Consider the following 19,301-nt stretch of genomic DNA (forward strand, 5'->3'; position numbering starts at 1 on the left):
AAGTATCACCCCCTAAAAGTACACTTGGCGAGTGCGTAAGTTTACGAAGTTTTAAACACCCGTTAAATGCTAGCGCGACTAGCCCGAGTGGGGATGTCAAACCCTATGGATCCATATCTAAGATTCGCGTTCACCGGTTCAAAACCAATGACTAAACGTTACCGAGCTAAGGGGAAAGTTTTTGCCGTTATATAACCCACACATATATAAAGTTTAAGTACTCGTGCCTAGTAAGTAAAACATAAAAAGCGCATGTATTCTCTGTCCCAAAAATAGTTGAAGTAAAAAGGGAGCTATAACTCACAGTGAAAGTGCAGTAAAATCGATACGAAAAGTAAGCAAGTAAGGCGGTCCGAAAGGTCCTCAACCTAAGTCAAAAGTTACTAAGTCAGTAAATTGTTCCCAAAGGTTTGAAAGTACGTAAGTTAAGTCTTAGGTATCATCATCATCAACATCATACATAAAAAGTAAAGTAAGTTTTCAATCAAGAATAAAGATCGAAACAAAGGCTGACTTCGTTCAGCTACTACGACCTCTATACAAATCAAAAAAACGCGTAGTCAGTGGCCATGGCTCCGTATGTGAGTCCCCTAACCGCTGACCAATTTTCATAACCTAACTCGTCTTTGTTTGACCGTGGCGATGGTTTAAGTGCGAGTAGGTCAGAAATTTCAGCACAACGTTACGAAGGCGTAGTGACTTTCGGAAGGCTATAAATCCTAAACTGTAAAACGGATTAAGACGAGTCTTAAACAAAAAGTCATCTAATCAAACCGATCTATCTGGAAATAAACTTTTCCAAAAGCCCAAGGGCCTGATCAGACCTTGAAAAACAGTAATCAAGTGCTCCGGTGGGATTCTTGGTGCTTGATGCTCATCACGGTTCTCATCCTTGATGCTTGTAGCTTCAAGTGTACAACGCATTGATGTGTTAGAATCAGCTTGACCAAGGTTTAACCATCAACATACAAGTCAAGACTAAGAAATAAAATACAACTCATGTGAGAGTTTGAGCAAGATGATGAACCAAAGTTACATCAATTTCTTAGTTTCAACTCAAGTACAAGTTCTATTAAGCTATAAACTTTGAATCAAACTAAATGAGCAAGACCTTAAGCTATAGAACTTAGATCTTAACTAGATAATAAAGACCTTAGACTAAAAAGTCTAAATCTCATGTTCTTGGTGAAACCCTAAGTCATAACACTTAGACTTTCAACTTTTACACAACCGTAAGTTATGAAACTTAGATCTTGTAAAGTAAAGTGAACATAAGCTAATGATATTTTGCTTAAACAAAGTAGAAGACCATAAGTTACACAACTTAGATCAAACACAAAAATGGAACCCTAAGCTAGAGAGCTTGGATTCTTAACAACACTTATGAGATCTCAAGCTAGTAAGCTCGTATCTTTTGTTTAATGAAAACACAAGTCACAAATCTAAACTACCACAAACTAAGGAATATCATAAGTTAAAAAACTTTGATCTTAACTAAATTTTTGAGAAACATCAAGCTGGTAAGCTTGTATTTAAAACTTTCTTGAAGATCCATAAAGTAAGGTGTTGGATCTAAAAGTTACATGAAGATCATAAACATGAGTTTTGATCTTTAAACACAATTAAAGAGATCTTAAGTTAATAACTTGGATCTAACAAGATTATGAAGATTCAAAGCAGAAAAGCTTGAATCCTTCATGTTCTTGAAAACTTTTCAAAACAAAGTTTGAATCAACATAAGTTATGAAGATTCAAGTTACAAAACTTGAATCTTTGTTCATGATGATGATGATGATTTATGAATTAAAGTAAGAAAAGAAAGAAAAGAAGTAAGTTTCAAACTTACAATTTGAGAGAGAATTCTAGAGTGAGATTGTAGAGAGAAGTGTGTGTTTGAGCAAATGAAGTGAAGTATGTGTATTTAACAAGGAAAGAAAAAGTAAATAAATAGATAATGGTGATGGTGGGGTGGTAGCCGACGGTTGGGGAGGCAAGGGTGGGGGGACCACATTGGCTTCATGTGGTGGTGGCATGGTGTGGTCCATGGTGGTGGTACATGGAGATGTTGACATGTTGGGTGGTTTGAGACAAAATGCAAGCATTAGTACATAAGCATGCAATTTACTTGTCTCATTATTTTCATGGGCTAATTATTGATTACATGTGTTAATTAATCCACTAACTAGCCCACTAAGTTGAGTAGGTTGGGCCACAGAAGTCCATTAAGGTGTTAAGTCCATTAAGGTAACTAGTGAGCATTAGTAAACACTAAGCGTAATTAAATAATCACTAAGCCAAGTAATTGTCATAAATAAATAACAATTATGTTTACGTAGCCATAATATCCCAATTATGGCAAAAGTTTAACGTGTACCAAGTACGTAGCTCGTTTCAAACAATAAGTGACGCTAACGGTCGTAAACGCATTCAAGGATCATGTTAAGTGATTAAGCACTTAATAACATGTTGTAGGTATTAATGAGAATAATTAACAAAATTAATGATCCCAGAATGTAATCTAAATCAGAACGCACAAATACGCAATTTCGTGAAAGTAATAAATAAAATTAAAAGTCGAAAAAGTCGGGTTGTTACATTACCCACCTGTTAAAGAAAATTTCGTTCCGAAATTTAAGCTGAGGTAGATGGTGGAGTGGGGAAAAGGTGAGGATACTTCTGCATCATTTGATCCTCTCGTTCCCAAGTAAACTCAGGTCCTCGTTTGGCATTCCAACGGACTCGGACAATTGGAATCTTATTGTGCTTCAAAGTCTTAACCTCACGGTCCATGATTTCAACAGGTTCTTCCATGAAGTGGAGTTTGTCATCAATCGTAAGCTCTTCTAGTGGTATGACAAGTTCTGGTTCAGCAAGACACTTCTTTAAGTTTGATACGTGGAAGGTAGGATGGACGGAGCTCAATTGAGTCGGAAGATCCAAACGGTAAGCAGCGGGTCCAATACGCTCAAAAATTTCAAAAGGACCAATGTATCGCGGATTTAACTTCCCATGCTTTTTGAAACGGATTACACCTTTCCAAGGTGCGACTTTCAACATTACGCAGTCACCCACTCTGAATTCAAAGTCTTTTCGTTTAAGGTCGGCATAGCTCTTTTGACGATCGTGGGCCGTCTTGAGCCTCGCTTGAATTTGGACAATCTTCTCGGTTGTTTCATGGACGAGTTCGGGTCCGGTGATTTACTTCTCGCCTACTTCGGCCTAACAAATAATAGAACGGCATTTGCGGCCATACAAGGCTTCCAAAGGTGCGGCATTAATACTCGAATGATAACTATTGTTGTAAGAGAATTCGGCTAGCGGCAAATGCTTTTCCCAAGCTTTTCCAAATTCAATAACACAAGCATGCAACATGTCCTCCAAAGTTTGAATCCTGCGTTCGCTTTGTCCGTCGGTCTGCGGGTGGTATGCGGTACTCATGTTGAGACGTGTTCCCAAGGCTTCTTGCAAGTAACGCCAAAATCTAGAAGCGAAACGGGCATCTCGGTCTGAAATAATCGATAAGGGCACACCATGACGAGATACAATTTCCTTTATGTATAGTTGAGCGAGTTTTTCCATCGTATCAGTTTCTTTCATGGCTAGGAAGTGAGCAGATTTGGTAAGACGGTCAATAATAACCAAGATGGTATCGTATTCGCCCACTGTCTTTGGTAGCTTCGTAATGAAGTCCATCGTTATCCTTTCTCACTTCCATTGCGGGATTTCTGGTTGCTGAAGTAACCCAGATGGCCTTTGATGTTCGGCCTTAACCTTCGAACAAGTCAAACACTTCCCAACATAAGTAGCAACATCCTTCTTAAGGTTTGGCCACCAATAATGTTCCTTGAGATCGTGGTACATCTTACCGGCTTCTGGATGAATCGAATACCTTGACTTGTGGGCTTCGTCTAGGATAAGGCTTCGCAAATCCCCATATCTAGGCACCCAAATTCTTCAGGCGAAATATCGAAGTCCAGTCTCCTTGACTTCGAATCGAGAGACGAGGATGTTCAAGTGCTCTTGAGCAATATTCTCCTCCTTGAGAGCCTCTTCTTGAGCTACACGGATCTGGCTATTGAGGTTCGAATGGATGGTGATGTTTAAGGCTCGGACTCGAAGAGGTACCATTCTCTCCTTTCGGCTCAAAGCGTCGGCTACAACATTTGCCTTGCCAGGATGGTATCGAAGTTCACTATCATAATCGTTCAACGTCTCGATCCACCGTCGCTGTCTCATGTTTAGTTGTTTCTGATCGAAGATGTATTGGAGGCTTTTGTGGTCGGTGAAGATAGCGCTCTTTGTTCCATAAAGATAGTGTCTCCACAGTTTGAGTGCAAAGACAACGGCTCCAAGTTCGAGATCGTGCGTTGTGTAATTTCGCTCGTGAATCTTCAGTTGTCGGGAGGCGTAAGCAATAACTTTTGTTCGTTTCATCAATACACACCCAAAACCATTTTTCGAGGCATCACAATATACAACAAAATCATCACTACCTTCGGGAAGGGATAAGATAGGTGCGGTGGTCAACTTCTGCTTCAGGGTTTGAAATGCTGACTCTTGTTCGGTTGCCCAAACGAACTTCTTCCCTTTGTGAGTCAATGCGGTTAATGGACGTGCAATCAGAGAAAAAGCTTCAATGAACCTTCGGTAGTAATCGGCGAGGCCTAAAAATTGACGAATATGAGTAGGAGTAGTGGGGGTTTTCCACTTGCTGATAGCTTCGATCTTTGCGGGATCGAATTTGATTCCCTGATCGCTCACAATATGACCAAGAAATTGAACTTCCTTTAACCAAAATTCACACTTGGAGAATTTGGCATAAATTTGCTCTTGTCTCAAGAGTTCCAGCACGAGTCGGAGATGTTGATCATGTTCCTCTTCGCTTTTGGAGTAGATGAGGATATCATCTATGAAGACGATAACGAACTTGTCCGGGTATGGTTTACATACACGATTCATGAGATCCATAAACACGGCAGGTGCGTTGGTAACCCAAATGGCATTACGAGAAACTCATAATGACCATAAGGAGTTCGGAACACAGTCTTATGTACATCTCTCTCCTTCACCCTCAACTGGTGATAACCTGATCGTAAATCGATCTTAGAGTAAACGCTGGATCCTTGCAGCTGATCAAAAAGATGTTCAATCCTGGGAAGGGGATACCGGTTCTTGATTGTCAATTTGTTGAGTTCACGATAATCGATAGACATGCGGAAAGATCCATCCTTCTTCTTCACAAACAAAATAGGAGCGCCCCAAGGCGGAGAGCTTGGTTGGATAAATCCACGGTCTAGCAGTTCTTGTAGTTGACTCTGCAACTCTTATATTTCGGTTGGCGCAAGTCGATAAGGTGCGCGAGCTACAGGTGCCGCTCCTGGTACTAGATCAATCTGAAACTCTACTGATCTCGGTGGGGGTAATCCTGGAAATTCTTCTGGAAAGACGTCGGGAAATTCGTTCACAATTTGTACATCATCAATGCTTTTCTCCTCAGTTTCTAACTTTTTCACATGCGCCAAAATAGAAAAACGCCCTTTTTTCATAAATTTCTGTGCCTATGAAACTAATAAGGTTCAACCTTGGGCTACATTTCTCTCCGTATACAATCAATGGCACACTGTCTTCACGAGGTATACAGCTAATCTTCTCTCCACAGACAACTTCTGCTCTTACTTTGGATAACCAGTCTATACTGACAATCACATCAAAGCTTCTCAACTTGATGGGTATCAAATCGATCTCAAGGTCCACACCAGCTAGGTTTATTATACCTCCTCGGCCAATTTGGTCAGCTTTCTCAAGTTTCCCATTGGCTACCTCAACAAGAATGCCCTCGTCTAAAGGAACTAATGACAAGTCTATCTTAGAACAAAAGTGTCTACATACATAACTCTTATCGGCATCGGTATCAAACAAGACAGAAGCTAATAGTTTATTGATTGTGAATGTACCTGTGACCAAGTCGGGATCTTCACGGGCATCCCTGGCGTTTACGTTGAAAACCCTTCCACGTGCTGGCCCGCCATCCTTCTTCTTGTTCGGACATTCATTCTTGAAGTGGCCCTGCTGACCGCACTCAAAACACTTCCTTGGTCCAGTAGGGTTTGTCCTCACAGCTGGGGTGGTGATCTTGCAAACTTTGCCAATGTGCCCAGTCCTCTTACACTTTTCACATACCACGTTGCAGTACCCAGTATGATGCTTATAACATCTCTTGCACTGCGGAAGACTACCTTTGTAGTTAGGGTTCGAGCTAGGGTTCGGGTTAGGGTTCCTCCAGTCGTTGTTTCCCTTGAAATTTTCATGCCTCTTAGCTGGGTTTTGATCAAAGACTTTTCCCTTGTTTTTGTCCCACTTACGTTTCCCATTACTAACTCCCGATTCCGATTTCACCTTTTCTGGCTTTTGATGGGTAATTTGGTTCATCAGGGTTGCGCCATGCGCATAGCTTCTGGGACATTTGCTGTTTTCGAAGAGGTGACATTTCCCTGAATGGTCTTGGGAATTCCCCACAAATACCGTTCCATTCACTTGAATTCAGGGGTAACCATCGTGGGGTACATCAAAGCTAACTCAAAGTACCTTCAGTTATAACCATCAAGGTCAGTTCCTACTACTATCAGTTCCCAAAACTCCGCTTCCATCTTCTGAATTTCGGTTCTGGGACAATATTCCTCGATCATAGCCCCCTTAAACTCCTCTCATGGTGTAGCATAAGCCTCGATAATTCCCTTAGCCTGGGCAAGTGTGTTTCACCAGGTTAAAGCGCCATCCGACAGTGTGCAGGAGGCGTACTTAGCTTTGTTCACTTCTGAGCAGTTACTCACACGGAATACTGATTCCAACTTTTCAAACCATCTCGTCAGCCTAACTGACCCCTTAGTACTACTGAAATTGTGGGGCTTGCAGCTCTGAAATTCCTTATAAGTGCACCCGTTCTGAATGTTCTGGTTAGCCGGTGGAGCTTGGGGGTTGACATCCGCCATTGCTGCGGCTACTCGTGTAGTTATCATCTCCTCAATCTGTGCTGCTGTGGGCATTTCCCTTGGAACTCTTCCATTTTCCATTGATCTTCTAAACAAAAATTTCGACTTAAGTCAAAATCCAGCATTCAATAGTTCATAATATTATAGTTGACGTGTGCAGCGTGGGGTACGAAATATTATATATTTTTAATACGGAATGCTACAAATATGACAAGTTTTAATTATTTATTTACAAATGGGATATACCAAAACCTTGCTACAACACTATAGGAAGTGTACCTTGATATGCCACTAACGGACGGTTTTATTTCTGCGGTGTCGTTAGATCGCAGGGTGTCCGATTCGGCGGCACACAGTGTCCTCGTTTATTTATATTTTGCGGGGCCTAAATTACTTTACTTTCTAAGGTGTAGAAGTGTAAGTTAACCTAGTGTCGAATTTTTATGCTGATTAACGAATTGAAGATCAAGTGGATAATTGTCTTTTATTTAAATTACCTGGATAGAATATAGTAGTTGGTTTTTAACTAAAGGTGTAACGACCCGGAAATTTCCGACCAAATTTAAACTCTAATCTCTATATGGTTCCGACACGATAAGCAAAAGTCCTAAAGTTGACCCGCACTTTTTCGATTGTTCTATACTTATAAGATTAATATTTACATAAATTAAACCTTACCAACATGATAAGTAATCCAAATTGTCGAGATTTATATTTCCGAAAAGAGTTTTACACAACGTTTGACCGTCTAGTTTGACCGACGATATCACGAACTATACAATATATGATAATTATACGTTTGCGTATATATATGTATATATACATATTTAACATGATTAATGAATGTTTTAATATCTCATTTTGTAGTAATAACAATAAGTTATAAGTATATTTTGAAACTACTAACTTAAGTTTTCAAAATGATAACAATACGTAATGTTATTTGACATAAATACTTAAGACTTATAATATGTATACATATATCGTATAAGTAATGTATTTAATCACTTTTAAGAACTTAAATACATAAAACCATATAAGTGTATTCACAAAAGATAGCTATATTTGAATCCTCATTCCATTTTTCACAAAATTTCTATACGTATATTTAGAGTATTTGTACTCGTATCATACCTAGCTTCTATACGTATTTACTAATAGTAAATACATGTCAAATCACTACCTAACCAGCCATTATTCATACCCTTAGTGCTAGGTAATTGTATTTGGAAGCAATTAGGACTAGATACATAAAATGATTACTTGAAAATTTTGTCCATATACTTAATTTAACATGTTTTTTTTTTAGTATTTATACATGATCATTTTGGTTCATTTTTACTTCAACTTTTTAGCCAAAACACACACATACTTTGAAGCCTTAAACACCTTTAACAATCCAGCAAAATTCCATGAAGATCTAGCTTCAAAAACCATACTAAAACACCATAAGAAAACCATACAAAAACACTTCAAGAAAACCTTCCAAGAACACCAACTTACTTCCAATCTTTCATCCACTTCCAACACCCTTTTGATTCTAGCTTCTTACTTCTCTTTTACAGCAACCTTGTCCAAGGAACTTGAGGTAGAATCTATGTTCATAACCTTATTCGATTCATATATATATAGCTATCTTATTTTGTGGTACAAAAGTTTAACAACAAGAACATAGTTTGAATGTTTTCAAACTTGTTTGCAAATTAAATAGATCCTTCTAACTTAACTTTTAAAATACTTCAAGACTTGTAATATAACTTAAATATATGCTAATTTAACAAGGTAAAACTTGGTTTTTCAAAGTATAAGTATTTTTAGAAAAATGGTCATTAAATGATTTTGTTGTAACAAAAATGTTTAACTTCATATGTTTCACTAAACTTTCACCTATGCCGTATGATTTTGAATACAAACCAAGGTATTTACAGTTCATAGTCTTAAAGAAGAACTCGATCCAAGAAGATGGCAATTTGAATCAACGAAAACGGACTTGTAACGAAGAAACTATGACCGAAACAAAATTGGCTATCCTAGACATTTTCAACTTCGGGATTCATTGGAAAAATTTACATAAAATCACATACTTCTAAGATAACATGATATTTTATATATATGTACTCATAATTCAATTTCATATGGTTCAGGATCACCCGTAAGCAACACGAGAAGATTAATCATAAGATCCCATGTTTGTACGCAATACGTCATTTGACAACACCGGTACTTTATGTACGCAATACGTCATTTGACAACACCGGTACCGTGGGTCAAGATTAATCTCGACCAATTCATATACGATGGGGTTTTATGGGAGTTTTATTTATTTCGTTGGGGGTTTTATTTATTTTATTGCGGGTATATTAAACATCTAAAAATGAACCATTAAAATTGAATTACTAACATCGAAACGCTAACTACGGACTAAGGAATTATTCAAAGTATTAAAAGTATTATAAATATATATACGAGACGTTTGTTTAAAATAAAAATATATTGATATATTATATATGGATAGGTTCGTGATATCAACCGGAAGACCGAGTCAAAATATATATATCTTCAAGACAACAGTGAGTATATAGATCCCTTTTAAACTCTAAATATTTTTGGGCTGAGAATACATGCGCTGTTTTTATAAATGATTTACGTTATGGACACAAGTAACTGAAAAATATATTCTACGTTGAGTTGTACCACTGGCATACTTCCCTGTAGCTTGGTAACTACTATTTACAGCGGTATTGTAAACGCGAATCCTGTTGATAGATCTATCGGGCCTGACAACCCCAACCGGACTGGACGACCAGTATTCAACGGTTGCACAGTACTTCGTTTTGTGACTACACTTGGTACGGTGTAGTAAGATTTCATATTAAAGGGAATATGCGACGTGATTAAATGTTAAGTATGGTTACCAAGTGCTCAACCACTTAGAATATTTTTATTGAAATGTTTATATACGAAATCTTGTGGTCCATTGTTATAACGCTGCTAGCAACAAACCTATATATCTCACCAACTTTATGTTGACTTTTTAAAGCATGTTATTCTCAGGTACGAATTAAGTCTTCCGCTGTGCATTAGCTCATATTAAGGATATTGTTTGGGACCATTTAAGCTATGATACAAGGACGTTGCATTCGAGTCATTGAAGTTCATTAAAGACTATTGTTGTGCAAATGACGGATTAGGTCTTTTGGTTATTATAAAATGTTAGGCTAATATATCAACTCTCGATGTAATGATAGATTGTCTTTAAGAAATAAATGCAACGTTTGTAAAATGTATCATATAGAGGTCAAGTACCTCGTGATGTTATCAATTGTTGTAATTCGTTTTTAATCTATATGGACGATGTCCGGATGATTAATTTCGGATCCTTTCAGTTGGTATCAGAGCGTTGGTCTTAGCGAACCAGGCCTTGCATTAGTGTGTCTAACTAGTAGTTGTTAGGATACATTAAGTGAGTCTGGACTTTGACCGTGTCTGCCTGTCAAAAGTTTTGCTTATCAATCCTAGTCGGAAATCATCTGCTTATCATCCTTAGGGAACTGCCTGCTTATCATTCTTAAGTCTAGACACGTCTTATTGCATTTAAGTGCATCGATAGTGTATAGACAAAATTCATATCCTAGCGTATCTGTTACTATAGAAATTACCTGACGTATTTCAAAGATTCTCCGTAATTCACGGGATTTTGAGTATTATAAATACATATGTAAATTATGTATTGAAGAATACCAAACCCAACTCCTATAATCTATTCCAAACCAAAAATCCATTTCCCCGACTATACAAGATGAACTCCGCGCCCAGTTCGAATTCTTCCGACTCCGACAGCTACGCTGATATGGATTTCCATTCGGGCTCCGAAGGCAGCGTCACTGGAATGGATCAACCAATTTCTCATCATCTATTCTGGATGAATTGGGGATGGGTTCGTAGTATACTAAATTATTGGAGACAAGAAGAAGGTGATCCCTTTCACCCACCGAATTGCCCCATTGGCGACGAACCTGAAGCACTTACCGGCGAACCTGTTCGAGAAACCATTTTCTCTCTCATTTCTCGAGTATCTCGTCACGATTATATCCTATCCCATATTTCGGATCTTGTTCATTCGCTCACTCCAACCGCCAATCATCCTGGTGTACTAGCAGAAATTAACGAACTTCGCGCTCGTGTGACGGCTTTGGAGAACACGGTGCGAAGGTTACAAACACCAGCAGCAGCACCAGCAGCATAACCAGTACCGTTAACAACATCAACCTCGCAATCTGTAGTACCAGTAGCATCATCGACGTCAACGGCATCATCAGCATCAATACCAACCGTATCATTACCACCACCAACAATCACATCCGCACCACGTACCTCAACATCATCATCTGAACTTCGAATATGATCTTTGTTCTACATATCATTCTACACCGATTACCTCTTCTTTACGTATCGTTCTTCGTTCGACATGACGATTATGTAATCTCTAATGTTTTGGAGATTATGTAATCTAGTAATAACGATAAATCAAATGAGTTGAATATTTTATTGACTCATTAAATTCATAGTTACATCCGAAGAAAATATATATGCAAGTATATTTTCATAAAGATAGTAATTAAAAATTCCTTCGTACAAACTAATAATGATGAAAATATTTTAACGGGTGGGTAGTACCCGAGGAATATTTAGAATTCACATTAATAAGTTATATTGTACATTCTTGAATCTGATTCAACAGTTATCTATTATCTTACTTACAACCACCGATATTCGTATCCGCTCACCTCAGAATAACCATTTTCAATCAAATTTCATATTCGGATTTTGACCTACTAAAATCCAACAAGTGGCATAAAGAAGAAAACATTGGACAATTAAAATGAATTAAAATGTTGATTGTAACATATGAAACTAAACAATTCTTCAAGCTTGCCACTTGATTTTATCTTAAACCTCATTCGTAACTTGACAATTACAATTCGTATTCAAATCCTTTCATGATTCTTGAAAACACCTCGATCGAGAAGTTGAACCAGCCGCACCTCGTTTACGGAAGAAAGATTTATGCATACAGCGATGCACCTGAAAAAAATTTTCGAAACCGAAGTTATAGTTAAAACGTATCCGCGTCGAATTCCTTATCATTCATTATCAAAAACAATCATACGATTCCTTTTCAAGAAGCTAATTTAGTCACAGCTCCATTTTGACTTCTCAGTGAGACTACTCCTATTATAATATCGATATTTATACTTTGTCCTTTCGCCGTTGTTACCGGAGAACCTTTTTCACAACATCATCAGCAGACGTACCAGCAACTCGTTATCTCTTTGGCGAAATCCGCAATCAGTATTTTGAAAATCACGTAGAAATTCTCCCAGTTATACATATTTCGAATGTGAAGTTCTGAAAAACATCCTGGACTATGAAGTAGTTCTTGAAATGCTAAAGAAGCAGCAAAAACTGTAAACGACTTTAACAGTCAAAAGTTTAATGATGAAGTACATTGTGTTGGTAAAGCTTAGAAAAAGAGGAGAGTTGGAACTGGAAAACGGATTGAGCAAAGTATGAAGGAGGATGTAGATAAATCACAAGAACTGAATCTGCTTTCAAAGGATTCAAACGATTCAGTGCCTGCTGAAACCATTAGTAAAAACCCTACCCCTTATCCTAAACCTTTCCCGATGATATTCTTCATCATCATCTTATCATAGATATTATAAGATATCTTCATATCTTCCGTTATGCATATTCTCCATATTTCTGGAGATATTTTCACAACTATTCTTATCTGAGAATATTTATCTCTCTGTAATATCTGCGTTACAACATAAAAGAAACTGTGTTAGTTTCTAAGTTCTAAAACCTTCAAGTTTAAAATAGGAATGTTTTGAAGTAGTGTTGGGAACTGATACATGAATTAGTATAATATAATGAAACTTGATCAACTTCATTATATTACAGTAAGTCATGTTAAGTTTCTAATGGAATGTGATGATTCACAGTACCGTCATCATGTGCCATGTTACACGGCTCTTACATTCTATCAAGTCTCCAAACATATTGGAACGTATCACCTTGATAGTTCTATTTTTCCGGAATATTCGAGTAATTTAACGAATCAAGATCGTGCCATTACAATTTCATTCTAAAACCAATAGCTAGGTTCATTCCAAATTTTATACCTACGAATTCCGAACTATTGATCGTTTGACTCAAGGACGGGAAGAAGAAACGAAGGGACAAAGTCCCAAAATAGAAATTGGGGTATAGATCACAGCAAATAGGAGAGAATATTAACTATGGATGACAATGATTATGGAAAACAGAAGCAGGAGCATCGAAGTATAAGGAAAGATATCAAACCCAACAACCACCCAGAAACTACAAACCGTGTATATCAATACGTATGGCGACGTAAAGACACGGGAGAATTAGAAACATTATAATTCCAAGAAAATCATAAAAGTGAATAGATTCTTCTGGCGGTAGATGGAAGAAAAGAATGAAAGAAATAAAAGTTAGAAGTATAACAAAAATCAGAACGGGATGAAGCATTTCAAAGGATACCTTAAAGTAGGAATTAAGGAGAAAGAGTAGAAGATGCGAGTTGTGAAAAATAAGGAAACGAATGGGTGGATTTATAGTGAAATATCCGACAGAGAAATCGAAACAGATTACCGCATTAAATCAAAGAAGATTCTGATCGCCGAAGAACCAAATCTTATTACGTAAAATTTTCCCTAAATCCCTTAAATCCCGGAAATCAATTCTAAACCACGTCATCGATTAAAAACGATTCCGTATTTACTCATTTCACTATTTTATGATAGCTTCACCCGTACGCTTCAAATGATCAAATCGTTTTATCTATATCTCTCAATAATGATAAAACTTCATTATCATCTCATATTCGTCATGAAAACATTCCTATGGTTATTTATGACAACCTCTACCAAATTTCGAGGACGAAATTTCTTTAACGGATGGGTACTGTAACGACCCGGAAATTTCCGACCAAATTTAAACTCTAATCTCTATATGGTTCCGACACGATAAGCAAAAGTCCTAAAGTTGACCCGCACTTTTTCGATTGTTCTATACTTATAAGATTAATATTTACATAAATTAAACCTTACCAACATGATAAGTAATCCAAATTGTCGAGATTTATATTTCCGAAAAGAGTTTTACAGAACGTTTGACCGTCTAGTTTGACCGACGATATCACGAACTATACAATATATGATAATTATACGTTTGCGTATATATATGTATATATACATATTTAACATGATTAATGAATGTTTTAATATCTCATTTTGTAGTAATAACAATAAGTTATAAGTATATTTTGAAACTACTAACTTAAGTTTTCAAAATGATAACAATACGTAATGTTATTTGACATAAATACTTAAGACTTATAATATGTATACATATATCGTATAAGTAATGTATTTAATCACTTTTAAGAACTTAAATACATAAAACCATATAAGTGTATTCACAAAAGATAGCTATATTTGAATCCTCATTCCATTTTTCACAAAATTTCTATACGTATATTTAGAGTATTTGTACTCGTATCATACCTAGCTTCTATACGTATTTACTAATAGTAAATACATGTCAAATCACTACCTAACCAGCCATTATTCATACCCTTAGTGCTAGGTAATTGTATTTGGAAGCAATTAGGACTAGATACATAAAATGATTACTTGAAAATTTTGTCCATATACTTAATTTAACATGTTTTTTTTTTAGTATTTATACATGATCATTTTGGTTCATTTTTACTTCAACTTTTTAGCCAAAACACACACATACTTTGAAGCCTTAAACACCTTTAACAATCCAGCAAAATTCCATGAAGATCTAGCTTCAAAAACCATACTAAAACACCATAAGAAAACCATACAAAAACACTTCAAGAAAACCTTCCAAGAACACCAACTTACTTCCAATCTTTCATCCACTTCCAACACCCTTTTGATTCTAGCTTCTTACTTCTCTTTTACAGCAACCTTGTCCAAGGAACTTGAGGTAGAATCTATGTTCATAACCTTATTCGATTCATATATATATAGCTATCTTATTTTGTGGTACAAAAGTTTAACAACAAGAACATAGTTTGAATGTTTTCAAACTTGTTTGCAAATTAAATAGATCCTTCTAACTTAACTTTTAAAATACTTCAAGACTTGTAATATAACTTAAATATATGCTAATTTAACAAGGTAAAACTTGGTTTTTCAAAGTATAAGTATTTTTAGAAAAATGGTCATTAAATGATTTTGTTGTAACAAAAATGTTTAACTTCATATGTTTCACTAAACTTTCACCTATGCCGTATGATTTTGAATACAAACCAAGGTATTTACAGTTCATAGTCTTAAAGAAGAACTCGATCCAAGAAGATGGCAATTTGAATCAACGAAAACGGACTTGTAACGAAGAAACTATGACCGAAACAAAATTGGCTATCCTAGACATTTTCAACTTCGGGATTCATTGGAAAAATTTACATAAAATCACATACTTCTAAGATAACATGATATTTTATATATATGTACTCATAATTCAATTTCATATGGTTCAGGATCACCCGTAAGCAACACGAGAAGATTAATCATAAGATCCCATGTTTGTACGCAATACGTCATTTGACAACACCGGTACTTTATGTACGCAATACGTCATTTGACAACACCGGTACCGTGGGTCAAGATTAATCTCGACCAATTCATATACGATGGGGTTTTATGGGAGTTTTATTTATTTCGTTGGGGGTTTTATTTATTTTATTGCGGGTATATTAAACATCTAAAAATGAACCATTAAAATTGAATTACTAACATCGAAACGCTAACTACGGACTAAGGAATTATTCAAAGTATTAAAAGTATTATAAATATATATACGAGACGTTTGTTTAAAATAAAAATATATTGATATATTATATATGGATAGGTTCGTGATATCAACCGGAAGACCGAGTCAAAATATATATATCTTCAAGACAACAGTGAGTATATAGATCCCTTTTAAACTCTAAATATTTTTGGGCTGAGAATACATGCGCTGTTTTTATAAATGATTTACGTTATGGACACAAGTAACTGAAAAATATATTCTACGTTGAGTTGTACCACTGGCATACTTCCCTGTAGCTTGGTAACTACTATTTACAGCGGTATTGTAAACGCGAATCCTGTTGATAGATCTATCGGGCCTGACAACCCCAACCGGACTGGACGACCAGTATTCAACGGTTGCACAGTACTTCGTTTTGTGACTACACTTGGTACGGTGTAGTAAGATTTCATATTAAAGGGAATATGCGACGTGATTAAATGTTAAGTATGGTTACCAAGTGCTCAACCACTTAGAATATTTTTATTGAAATGTTTATATACGAAATCTTGTGGTCCATTGTTATAACGCTGCTAGCAACAAACCTATATATCTCACCAACTTTATGTTGACTTTTTAAAGCATGTTATTCTCAGGTACGAATTAAGTCTTCCGCTGTGCATTAGCTCATATTAAGGATATTGTTTGGGACCATTTAAGCTATGATACAAGGACGTTGCATTCGAGTCATTGAAGTTCATTAAAGACTATTGTTGTGCAAATGACGGATTAGGTCTTTTGGTTATTATAAAATGTTAGGCTAATATATCAACTCTCGATGTAATGATAGATTGTCTTTAAGAAATAAATGCAACGTTTGTAAAATGTATCATATAGAGGTCAAGTACCTCGTGATGTTATCAATTGTTGTAATTCGTTTTTAATCTATATGGACGATGTCCGGATGATTAATTTCGGATCCTTTCAAAAGGTCCTAAATGCGGAAAAGTAAATAAGGTGGGAGGATATCCGGAGTATGCAGATCAGGAAAATGTTGTCCAAGATATCAGTATTGGGTTAGGCTGAGGTAATTATGCTTATGTTAAGGCTATATTTGGACTGATGTAGATCTGGTTGGATGAGCCAATTACACAGACCTACTTGTCTCTGACTCTCAGAGTTCTCTTTGAGCAGTGAGAAGTATGTCACTTGGTCGTATAACTGAAGCGTACAATACCTCGGAGGTTATCAAAAGTAAGGTACTAGGTGTGTTAGTGGGTTGAGCTCTAATCCTAACCCGTGTTATCAGTTTAGATAACTGAATAACAGCGTGCCGTGTTGATTGAACACTGATCACAAACGGAAGGAGTCCGTTGGTTTAAGTTGGCAAAATCTTAGTTGATAACTAACTACCGTTACTTCATACTAGTGAGATCACAACAAAACAAACATTATACAACATTATAGTTAACAGGCTGATAGTAAAGCAGATAGAAATCTAATGAGTACCTAAACAGTTGATATGACTAGGACCTAAGGCAACAATCAGACAAGAACATGCAATAGGCTTGGGTCATACAGTAAAGGCACTAACTAGATCTTAACAGCTCCTAAGAGGTCTCTTCGGAACAGTCAATAGGTATACTAGGTCATTCATGTCTCAATTCCTAGGTTCCGCGTCCTAAAAGTGCATTACATGCCTCTCGGGAACTCCGGCCATACCGAGTTCATAGAATCTTCAGATACAGTATAACCAGGGGTCTTAATCCTATGAAGTAGCTAATTTCATATAGGTGGACAAGTCCTGATCACAACCTAAGTTGGTCAATCCTTAAGATGCTAGCATACAAACCTATCAGACTTCCTAATTCAGCAGTATAACAATAACCGTACTAAATTAACATAATTACACTAACCCAAACTTCTATCATGGCAACATACAGATAAATTAAGCAATCATGGCAATATCATAACGCTTTATTAAACAATAAGAGTAAGTATACATGTTTAATACAAAAAATAGGCGTACCGGATAAAAGCCTGAAAAGCCGAACTTAATCTGCCCCGGGATCCGAGGGACTTCGGAATATCCTCTGGAAAATGAAAACTAACTAAATACTACTAAAAACTACCTAAGAAAATTGAAAATATGAATTGTGTTGTAAGTTGAGTGTGTTGAAAATGAGTGGAGAGAGCCCCTTTAAATAGGCTCAAATTTTAGCTGGATCCGGCCGGCAAGCCGTACGGCAAGCCGGATGGCAAGCCGTACTCGGCAAGCCGTATCCGGGTTGGCAAGTGGCATGGTGGGGCGTATTCAGCAAGCCGTACCCATATGGCAAGCCGGATGGCAAGCCGTATGGCAGGCTGGATTTCTGCCTGGTCAGCCCTTGTTTCCTGGATCGTAACTTGATTTCTTGACTTTCACCGTTTTCGCTCTAGATTCTTCGTTTTAGCTCCGTTTTGCTTGATTCTTTTTGCATCGCGTTTGTAATTACTTAATCTACAAAATAAACTGAAAAAGCGATAATTTTGCCAACAAAGTTTTAATCTTTATTGTTTTAGGGCTTGATTTAGGGGGTAAAAACGTGACTTTTTGCCCGATATCAAATACCCCACAGTTAGCTTTGCTTGTCCTCAAGCAAGAAAGCGGGAATATCAGGATCTTTCTAATGGATTCTTCTTTGCCCCACCCGTAGATCTTTTTATTATGCCTTCATCAGGATTCGGTTCATCTTTCGAAAGTATTAGAAAAAGTTTCGAACTTCGATGATTTGGTCGTTAGATTTCAGTTTCGTCCATAGTGAAAAAGGCGTACTTCCCATCTCTCAGATGTATAGTATACATGATCAGGCTCCTCACAGACAGGTCACTCATATCACTCAAGTGTTTAGGGTGTCCTATCCTACTTGTATTGTCGTTCAGAAGCCAGTCGTGTAACAGTTCGCATCATAGGCTTGGTAAAGCATCGATATCTCCACTGGTTAAATGAGGACGGTACTGATCTTCTTCCTAGGCATTCTTTCAAGAGGAAGACGGGTTATAGGGTTTGAATGGAAATTTATGAATTTCGGTGAAAGGGATCCAGATCTTTCGATTTTTGAGAGAATTGATAGACTTTGATTCTTCAGAGTATCCATTTTTGGATAGATAATGGCTGAGAATTCCGTAAAGGTTTTTCTTCGGAAGAGGTGGATTTTGCTAAGACTTTGTCTAGAATTTTCTTTTGTTCTTCCATCATTCTTCTTCAGGGCATCTCCTCGGGTTTCTTTTTGCCTTATTAGAGACTTTGCTCCTAGAGACTTTGCTCTTTCAATCATTTTTTTTTAATCAATACCCTTTCTTCATAACTTTTGTCTTTTGTTCCTGGTGCCCAGAGAGGAAGTGATAATCCACTGAAAATAGGTCTTTGACCTATCAAAAACAATCAGGGGTTCGGAATCTTTAGACTAG

This window comes from Rutidosis leptorrhynchoides, chromosome 11, assembly GCF_046630445.1.
Source record: "Rutidosis leptorrhynchoides isolate AG116_Rl617_1_P2 chromosome 11, CSIRO_AGI_Rlap_v1, whole genome shotgun sequence".
Classification (NCBI taxonomy): domain Eukaryota; kingdom Viridiplantae; phylum Streptophyta; class Magnoliopsida; order Asterales; family Asteraceae; genus Rutidosis; species Rutidosis leptorrhynchoides.